Source organism: Silene latifolia, chromosome Y (genome assembly GCF_048544455.1).
Source record: "Silene latifolia isolate original U9 population chromosome Y, ASM4854445v1, whole genome shotgun sequence".
NCBI classification, from domain to species: domain Eukaryota; kingdom Viridiplantae; phylum Streptophyta; class Magnoliopsida; order Caryophyllales; family Caryophyllaceae; genus Silene; species Silene latifolia.
Window position 1 is genome coordinate 161,908,414 of NC_133538.1, and position 10,654 is coordinate 161,919,067.

Sequence of the window (10,654 nt, forward strand, 5' to 3'; positions counted from 1 at the left end):
ATCGTCTGAAGCATCAATTAGTCATTCCCAATTCATTTCCACACTAATATGTGAACTTAAACTAACAAAAGACATGAATTAGACATGAATTTAACCCATATTATCATGTGAAATAAACCACTCAATTAACAATCACAAAATCATACAAAAAGCAAAGAATGTGACATTAATTCGTCGAGTAACTCGAAATATGTTACCTTAAACTAGCAAAGAGACAAGCAATAAACTTGAGAAAGCTTCTAAAACCCAAAATTATTCTTCATCTTCAACCACATATGAGTCACCTAAAATAATTATGTGAAAGGACGATATTAACGAATTATCGTTATATAAAATATGAGACGGAAATTAATTTAATTATATTTTAAATAAACCAAACTAGCGTCAAAACAATTTATAGATACGGCCCAAACTCGCGACTTAGCCAAAGCCATTTGCCTTAGGCCACGGCCAGGCCACGGCTAGGCCATCACCCGGCTGCTAGGCTACAACAGGGCCACGGCCAGGCTACAAGGGCCACGGCCAGGCCGCTGCTAGGCCAACCTTATAATAGTCACTCTCGTCCCAATAATTAATTCAATCTCAACTCTCTACCCCATCTCTCTCATTACTCCGTCCTACTCATTACTCCGTCTCATAATATAATACTCCATAGTAACCAGATTTCCATCTCAATTTCAATATCGATATTGTCAAATATTCCATTAAAGGAATTGCTCAATATTTAGAGTATAACTCTAAGCTACTCACCCACTAGTCAAGGTCAGAGGGAATGACAATTTAAACACAATACAAAAGTAATAGATACACCAGTTACAAAATTTCCGATTTCCATAGATCAAAGTCAAATAAAATTTATCGTCTCAATCCCAATAATCGAACAAGTAACAATCAAATATACTCCAATATAGCTTTACTCACAAGTCACAATGGAGATGAATATTAAGTCTCTGAAACTTTGTTTACACTTGCTTGCTGTATACACGAGCACCATGTCCTATATTCAATTTCACAAGTATACGTACCTACCAATCTCTCTTCATTACCAACTTGCCTCATATATTAAATCAATCCATAACCATGTTTACAACTTAAGTAATATCGCCCTTATCCCATCTCACAACTAATACAATTATCTTATCATAGAAAATATAATAGCTAGTATTATAAAAATTCGAGTAACCTATCACCGTTACCTTTAACTCTCGAATTCCCGAGTAAAAACGTCCAAAGCACGAGCCTTTCTTCAGTCTTCAACTAAAAAGGAGGAAAAACGAGTTAATTAAGACAAGAAATCGAGTTGTCTTTTAAGACGGTATTTTCGAACTTCTACAAAATAGAAGATTTCTTACCTTAAAAGAACGAGGAAAGGACGAGGAAGCTAATGGTACAAAAATAATGGAGTTTGGTTGAGAAATAAGGGAGAGATCTTGGTTTTGAGATCGGACAGAATGGTGGACTGATGTTGTTGCTGTTGATTTGTTTTTCGCAGGGGAAAAGAAGAAAGAAAGAGGAAAGTAGGGGGTGGGGCGTATGGACAACAACAATAATAATAATGAAAGAATGAGTGACGAGCTTGCTTGCCTGCTATATATTATACGTACGTTTCTTTATCGTTAAGTAATTTCACTCGTTTTTAAAACCGTCTCGAGTTAATAAAATCGGTTTTAGTAAAAGTTTCAGTAATAAAACGGAATCAATAATAAATAAATTTAAAGAATGAAAAATAAAATAAACTCAGATAGTTAACGGAAATAATAAGAAATCGGCTTGAAACGGAATTATTAGCGATTTTACTAAATTAGCGGATTTTAACGAAATTTGTTCATTTAGCAGAATAAATTCAAAATGGTTAACTCGATGACTTTTTCCCCGGGTCCGAATAAATTAGCCTCATATATGAAAATGTGACGGTCAATAGTTAGACGGAAATTGAGACGGGAATTATTATTATTACGGTCATTATTATCGTCACTATTATTATCCGACCAAAAATACGTATATATATATTATTATATAAATCATGCCTTAAAGATATAATTTAATCGTACGTATTTTTATATAAACGAGCTTTTATATAATACGTTTATAAAAATCGTGTTTGACATAAAATTAATTAAATTGAATTATTCAAAAATATGAAATAAAGTAATCGAACAGTTTAATAAATTTAAAATGTCAAAATGGAAAATTCGCGGGTGTTACAGTTACAAACCTTTCAAGCGTCGCATCGAAGTAAAATTAAATGAGTTTGAGTGGATTGATCTTCCATCCATTGAACTAGTGAGTCCCTCACTTCATTTAGTAATTGAAATTAAATTCAGTATTACTGTAGTAGTCTATTTGAATGGAAGTCAATGAATGTACCGTCAAAGTTTTCAAAATGTGCTATTACATAATATGAAATTAACCTTTATTTGTCAGTGACCTTACAATTGTTTCTTTCCCTGAAGCTAGTTCTTCTTCCCTGTTGCACTTGAGAATCATTTTGTGTTGTACGTTTTCGACCTTCCAAGGAAATGTCTCATTATTCTTGACAATCACATTAGAAGGGGGAGTGTCTTAGAAGAGTATGGTGATAGTGTACTTGAACTGGTAAATTTACATTCTCCTCAACTATGAAATATTATCGTTCACTTGCATTGGTAAATTCATGTATATTATGGTTCATCTCGTCTAATTTTTATTATTGTGTTACAAGGTGATGCTTTTGCACGGTTTTTGGGTGAAAATCAATCAACTATGGAGAAAAGTAATATAGTAATGGGCATGGATCCTACAATAGCAATGCTTCCATGGAGAAATAATATAAATATTTTTGACTGTGGTATTTACACCATGAGGCACATGGAAACATTTATGGGAATAGCCACTTGGAACTGTGGACTGTCCAAAATTGATGTGAGTTTTACATTTTAATTGTAACTTATTTAGAACAAATCAATGTTATTTTGTTGGTTATTAAATTCTAATTTCATGTTTTTTTTTTTTTTTTTTTTTTTTTGCAGATGAGATCGTTGACAATGTTGAGATTCAAGTACCTATGCACGCTACTAACATTTGAGCACAAAAAAAACATCGTAATAAAGATTATTAGACATGCATTAGCGTGTAACGACATTCACAAATAGTTCCTGAATATGATTTATTAGTTTTCTTTTGTGCTGTCGACATATCTGGCGTTAGTTAATGTCTATTGGGTTTGCTGTATTGATAATGTACTTTTGATCTTTGGCGTATGTACATCGGTTGTATCTTGGATGTGCATTCACCCAAGCTACTTGTTATAATGTACATTCTATATTGATCAGTTGTCCATTTTAAGGAAAACAAATGTTCACCAAAATCAATGATGTTCTTGCTTTAATACGAGAATGTTCATTTTAAGGAAAACAAATTTACATCCTGTGTAACTTTCTTGCTTTAGGATCTCACAATTGATACAATTAATTTATATCGTGCGTGATCATTTTAATAGGAGAATGTTCATTTTAAGGAAAACAAAAAAATATACTCCGTATACACTAATACTCCGTATACACTAATAGCAATATTCGAAATTGAGTAAATATGTACAATTAGTACGTAGTATTTTAATTTAACTATTACTTCTATATCATATGTTGCACACAATTTTCCTACTTGCCCAAATAACCCCAACACACGTAAATCTAGGGTGGACCTAATAATACCTATTATGGAAGTATAGCCAATTTATGTTCAATTATAAAACACACAATTAGGTGTAAATCTAAAATAGATAAAAGGAATACTTCTTTCAAACAATCTTTCCAAAGAAAATACTTCTTTCAACTACGGAGTATTAGATAACTTCTCCATAAATTTTGGTTATTGGTCGGACTATTTCGGATGCTAAATTCTATTTTTCGGAACAATTGTCGTTCGAAGCACCTAGACCAAAACACAATTTATAACTTCACAAACAACTCTACAATAAGTAAAGAGGCAAGTAAAAGTCGGATCCCAAGGGACGGGAATTGAGATGAGATTTCTATTGAAACTAGTGGTGTCTTAGGGGTGTCACAATTTGGGTTGATGTAGAAGGTCACTAAACTAAATAGCAATGAAAGTAAATAAGCAAGATGAGTTGAAAGGATTGTAAACAATTGATAAAAAGCACTAGGGTGTCATGGGGTCATAGGGGATTCATGGGAATTGATCATACAAACATGTTCTCAAATTATAAGCAAGCAATTATTGTTGTGTTGGATTGAGTTGGGTTATATCTTACAATCCTAGGAAAGTTTGGGTCCCGGAGCCGAATCGATTAGATTGTACAACACCTACAAGTCGACTTAGTCTTCCCTACTCAACAACATGCATGGTCTAATGAGACTCGAGTTGGTTTATGTCTTACAAGTCTCATTGAAAAGATAGGTTATGGGTAAAAAATGCAAGGATTCATAGGCTCACATTTCATCAAACATAACATGTGCATGAGTTGAGATCAAAACAAGCAAGCAAATAAACCATGAAAGCAGATTAATTTAAGCATGAATCGTTCCCCATGTTGGTTTCCCCTAATTACCCATTAACCCTAGCTATGGAACTACTCACTCATTATCATGTTGAACATGCTAGCAAGATTGTCAATCATACCAACAAAATGAAACATGATGAACAAATGAAAGTAATTAGCAATAATTAAAAAGGGATTAAGAGAATTATACCTACTAATGATTCCAATAATAAAGCAAAGAATAATAGAAGTACTTGATGATTGATTAAGAGTTTGTCAATCTCCCAATAATAACCCAAATAATCTTCAATTACCCAAAACAAAGGATGAACAAAATAGAGATTAAGGAACTAAAACTTGTATTAAAACTTGATTAATTGTTGATTAAAAATCTAAAGAGAGATTTGATTTATATTAACTACTATAAGAATTGATAAGAAGAACATCCTCTTCTAATTAGACTAATGGTGTATTTATAGTGGAAATTAGGTGGATGCATTAGGGTTAACTACGGGCTTAAATGATGATTAAGTCCCTACTTAGGGAAACGCCGGTATTTTCTGAAGGAAGGGCATCTTTCTTGAAGCTTGAAGAAACGGATTTGCACTGTCTTGGAATCCGTGCGTCTTAGGCACGGGACGGCCGGATTCAGGAGTCTCTGCCCGGACGTCTTTGGGAGAAGACGGGCGTCTTCTGGGTGTTGTTGCCCGGGCGTCTTTGGAAGAAAACGCACGGATTGTGGTCCTGGGGGACGGGAGTCTTCAGGGGAAGACGGCCGGTTTGCTGCTCAGCCGTGTTTCTTCTTCTTTTCTTCTCTTTTCTTCATAAAATCCTTGGGGATTTCCTTTGGGATGCAAGGATCTTTCCTCATCATTGCCCAACTACTATAATATGTACAAAGGCCTTCTAATCTTGTCTCTCCTTGATGCTTGGTCATTGGATTCAATCAATTTAGTCTAATTTTCCCATGAAAATGCAAGGTTTGCACTCCTTTCCTACCAAGGACACAAAACCTCAAAGAATATGCAAAACAAGGAACTAAAGACAATAAATTACCCAAAAATGAACTAAAAAGCATGGGAACAATGCTAATTCGGGGACTAATTGTGCGCTAATTATGGTCACATCAAATATCCCCAAACCGAACCTTTGCTCGTCCCGAGTAAAGAGGTGACAAACACTAGGACCATTATTTAAACTAACCTAATAGCATAGCCGATATGAGACAATTAGCGGGTCTCACTCCGCCCCTTCAACTCACAATAAGACAACCATGAGGTAGGATGCCTTCTTGCAAGGCAAAGTGGGTCTTGCCAAAATGGCGACACATCCAAACATTAAGCACACAAAATCAAATAATGGATGCATCTACAAAAGGAATAGCCACTTCCTCATCAAGTGGCAGAGGCAACTAAAAGAGAACAAATTTAAGAGCATATATTCCGTCACAAATACTAGTTCAACAAATTACTAAGGCTAAGAGGATGGCACTAAATCACCTCCAAATGGTCTTAAACTAGACTACTTTCGTCCTCAATTTCCAAATGCTTTCGTCAAGAGCGATCAGATGGTTATGGAATGATGATCCCCATGATGCTAGTAGCATATGACATGACAAATCTCGAGTTCTCTACAAAAGTAAAGGTCATGGATCGTCCCAAGCTCGACAAAGTGGCTTGACAAAAAGGCTTTTTGGGAATGAAATGCTCAAATCTTTATAAAAAAGGCTGGATATGACTAGTATTCAAAATTTGACCTCATTCAACTTTCACATTTCAAAAATTAGAGATGGGGTTTGTCCCTTCCGTGCTAATGTCCTTTGCTTTCGCCAATCGCTTATTAGGCAACCGGTTACCTCTAGACAATAGCTTTTCGGGGTGATAATCACTCTGTCTCTGGGTGGTTGAATTCACAACCGTGTGGGGGCCCAATTAAATGGATCCCTCTCCAAAGCACATCGAAGTGGTACGCCTACATCAAAACAACTAAAATTCTCAATATTTCAACATTTCATAACATTTGAGGTTTTCTTGGCAATAAAACGTTTCCACATACTAAATATTTGAAATGAGCACTTCAAACTTATTGATAGAAAGTATTTTTGGGTTGCCGTACCACAAGGTCAATCAAGGTCACCTAGACAAGTTAACCAAGTCCACATCGCATCACGGGGTTGGATAGGTGACTCACATGCAAACCCTTGACTAGGCTTTGGGTCATGGGTCAAAAGACACTAGTATGACACTATCTTGGGTGTTTTACAACCATTCTAGTAGGAGAAGTCTTAAGTTGAAAAAGTATTTGTAATGGCTTAGTTGTTCTTGTCAAAGTTCTCAATTAGGCACTTTTTCAAAATATTTCATCTAAATGCAACTAAATGCCATGATGCAACTATTATATACATCCTAATGTGAGTGATTCTACCAACTAACATGACATATAAACTAAATGCAAGTCCTAAGTTCACATTGTTATACCGTATCAATCAAAATAAAGCCACATAGTCATTAACATAAAGAGGAAAAAGGAGATTGGAAAGATCATACCATGCGGTCTTCAATATCCTCATGTCTCGGATGTGGCGTAGTCGATCAATGTGAACAAGGATAGAACAAACACAATATATACGATAATATATACAAGACTACACTACAAAGGAAAAGAACTTGTTTTTGGTTTTTCAATTTTCAAATTTTTATGGTTTTTTTTTCGAAATTTTTCAATTTTTTGGATTTTTTGAATAAAAGTTAAGTTAGAATTCCCCATCCCCACACTAATATGGGCATTGTGCTCAATGGCCAAAATGATGGGAAATTATGCAAACATGATGCATGAATTCTATACTAAATGCAAGCTACACTAATCTACACTACATGATGCATGGTTTTTGTTTATGACGGAGAGGATAATTTAGATTACCTCCCGTTGTGTATGTATGTACTTCCCTAAACAGAGTTAGACATTATTGCTAATGTCCTAAGGTTGGGTGTAGTTCATGCACACACTATGCAATGCATGAAACTAAATTTGTCATTTTGGATTTTAAAAAGTGGGAACAATAAAATGAGAACACCTCAATGGGGCCAAGGTGTTAGTCCTCTATGGTGCTAGGACTACTCCAACAATGATCAAGATTAAGAAAATACAAATTAACAAAACACAAACATATTTTCATGAAACTTTGAAAATTAAAGAGAGGAGATGAGGAAACTTCCCTTAAACTTAGGTGGGTGCCTCTCGCCCTCTCCACCTAGCTATGAAGCAATCCTCTAGAGGTCGGCATCATCTCCTTCTAGATCATTATCCCACATCTCCTTTGATGCATCACTCATATTCGGGTCCAAGAACTCGTCATCTTCACTTCCAAGCTCCACCGTGTCCCCTCCGCAAGAATGGTTGCTGCCCTCCTCTTATCTCCCGTTTGCCCTCTCCGAATTGGAGAAGAGTAAGTCCATTTGAGCCCATGATGGAAATGCTCCATCCTCACTAATCTTTCCCTTTTGAACCATATCGTGGTATTGAGGATAGAGTGCATAGTAAATGTCAACGTTGGTTTCGTATTGGCGGTAGTGCAAATCTTGTAGAATTCCCGTGACAAAGTCGTCACGGGGAAGGATGAAGTGGTTGGGATGGTTGTACAGTTGATAAGGAAATGGGTAGGGAGGCACTTTGATCTTCTCATCTTGAGATTGTTGCTCTTGTTGTTGTTGTTGATTTGGAGGTGGTGTTGCTTGTCTTGGTTGGGTTGGGTTTGGAGGGATGAGGTAGGATGGTATTGTAGACAAAGGTCCTCTTCTTGAGGAAATCCGTGGTAGGCCGTTCATTGGAAGATAAATCGGATCACTTCCTTTCGTTAACCACTTGATCCACTTTTCAACCCCCTCAAGGGTTATCCAATGATGATGAATGAGAATAAGGTCTTCATTTATCCTCGTGTTTCCCGAAAGAGGAGCATACTCATTATTCTCATTGAACCTCGGATTGAAATGCTTTGCAAGCCTAGTAATGAGTCCTCCATTCACAATGTGTTTCATCCCGTCATCATAACCATTCCTAAACTTTTCCCATTTCTCGAGTAACACTAGAGGTGCATTGAAGTGGTACACACTTCTTCCTTGAATATTGAGGTAGGATTCCATAAACACAAGGTCTAATTGGTTCACAATCGGCGGATCTCGGCGAGCAAAGAGAGTGCCCGAGAGGAATCGATAAGTAAGTCTCAAGATCGGATTTTGAATATGAAAAGCGAGACATTCCTTGTTGTGTATGAAATCCCGGCCGGTCATGGCCCTCCACAAAGGTTCAACACTGTATTTCTTTGGCTTCAATGTTCGGGTAGGCGAACCATCGAGTCCAAGCACATTTGCGAACTCTACAAGGGTCATCATCCTTGAAACATTTTCTAACCTAAAATCTATGCAAATTGTTTTGTTCAAGGTTGTAATCTTCAAAATGCTCAAAACCTCAAGCACAAGGGATCAATAAGTTTGCTCATGCATGTGGAAAAGGGTAGAGAGTCCAAATACTTCAAAGAGGGCTTCCACTTGGTGATAAATTCCAAGTTTCCTCAAAGTATCATGACATAAAAACTTAGTAGGGAGGATGTTCTTACTTAGAAGCCGGTGAAAGACTAGTCTTTGCACATCATTGATAAACTCAACATTTGAGAAGTCATCAAGTCTTGTAAGATCCACTATTTCTTCATGCTTCCTTCTTAATGTGATGACATGGGAGGTGGAAGAACTTCCCCTCATCCTTGGTCTCCTCCCATTCCTAAAAGAGGATCTCCTTGGTGCCATTCCTTGATTATTGAGTTGGGATTTTGATTTGTTAAAGAATAAAGATGCTCCTTGTAAATTGAATGTTGCCTTTGGAAACCTTAGAAAATTGGGGCTTTTTGATTTTGTGGGGTTAAAAAGTGATTTGGATATGCTTGGGAGTCATAAGGAGGTGGGTTTTATAATACAAGTGGAAGGAAGAGTGTTGTGTCACTAAATGTGTGGTGGGTGTAATTTAATTAAGAAAAGACGGGTCAAATCACTGTGGGAAGACGGGCGGATTCGAGCAGAAGATGCTCGGATTCTTTCTTATCGGGATGGGCGGATTCTGGTGAAGACGGCCAGATTCTGTCACAGCAAATTTTCCAAAAAATATGACGCCACAAGGACGGGCGTCCCGAGCCTAAGACGCTCGGATTCTTCAAATGCGGGACGGGCGGATTCTGCTGAAGACGGCCAGATTCTTCTCCAGGGGTTTTTCTTGAAATGCACAGGTAGAAAGACGAGCGTCTTTCTGCAAAGCCGGGCCAGATTCTTCAGGACGAGCGTCTTCCCTTCTGAGACGCTCGGATTCTGCTACAGTCCAAAATTTTCAATTTCTCAGTTTAGAAGGCCGGACGGATCCTTCACAGGACGCCCGGATTCTTCAGAACGGCCGGATTCACGGGAACACGCACGTGTTCAAGCTGTGAATCTCCCTTTAACTTCCTTTCCTCTCATAGATGCTTCCCCACACTTGAAAATTGGTTCCTTCCTTCATTCAAAATTCGTTAGTGACCCTCCCTCACTTACTCTCATGAAAAGAGCTTATGTTTTTTTTATTAAAGAAATGCAATAAAATTATAAATACAAGTTAGAGGGTTAGTATATTTACAAGTGGTGGTTTAGGGAGGACTCCACCAAACTCTCCCTTTGTTGGTTCTTTCAAGGATGAGAAGGCCCGAGGTAGGTGACCTCGACCTCCTCAATAAACGCTCCTTCATAGTATGGCTTCAATCATTGACCATTGACTTTGAACTTGTTTCCATCTTCCGCTTTTAGTTCAAAATCTCCATATCTTCCAACTTCGGTTATCACATAGGGACCCATCCATCTAGAGTTCAACTTTCCCGGAAAAAGTCAGTAGCGGGAATTGAATAGAAGGACTTTGTCCCCTTTGTGCAAGGCCTTTTGTCTAATCCTTTTGTCATGGAGCAATTTCGTCTTTTCTTTGTAGATCTTGGCATTCTCATAGGATTGTAGTCGGAATTCCTCCAACTCTTGAATTTGAATCATCCTCTTTTGACCACTTAACTTGAGATCGAGATTAAGAGTTCGGATTGCCCAAAAAGCTTTGTACTATAATTCGATTGGCAAATGACATGCTTTTCCGCAGACAAGCTTGTAAGGGGAGGCT

The 10,654-nt window shown here is 37.2% G+C and overlaps 1 long non-coding RNA gene across 1 annotated transcript; it reads right to left on the reverse strand.

The window, feature by feature from the left end:
- Positions 1-208: 208 nt before the first annotated feature.
- On the reverse strand, positions 209-1,523 carry LOC141633608 (uncharacterized). The gene is made up of 3 exons (XR_012538394.1): positions 1,353-1,523; positions 1,197-1,257; positions 209-284 (listed from the first exon to the last, which is right to left on the reverse strand). It is a non-coding gene; the product is annotated as an uncharacterized LOC141633608 (long non-coding RNA).
- Between the last annotated feature and the right edge of the window lie 9,131 nt (positions 1,524-10,654).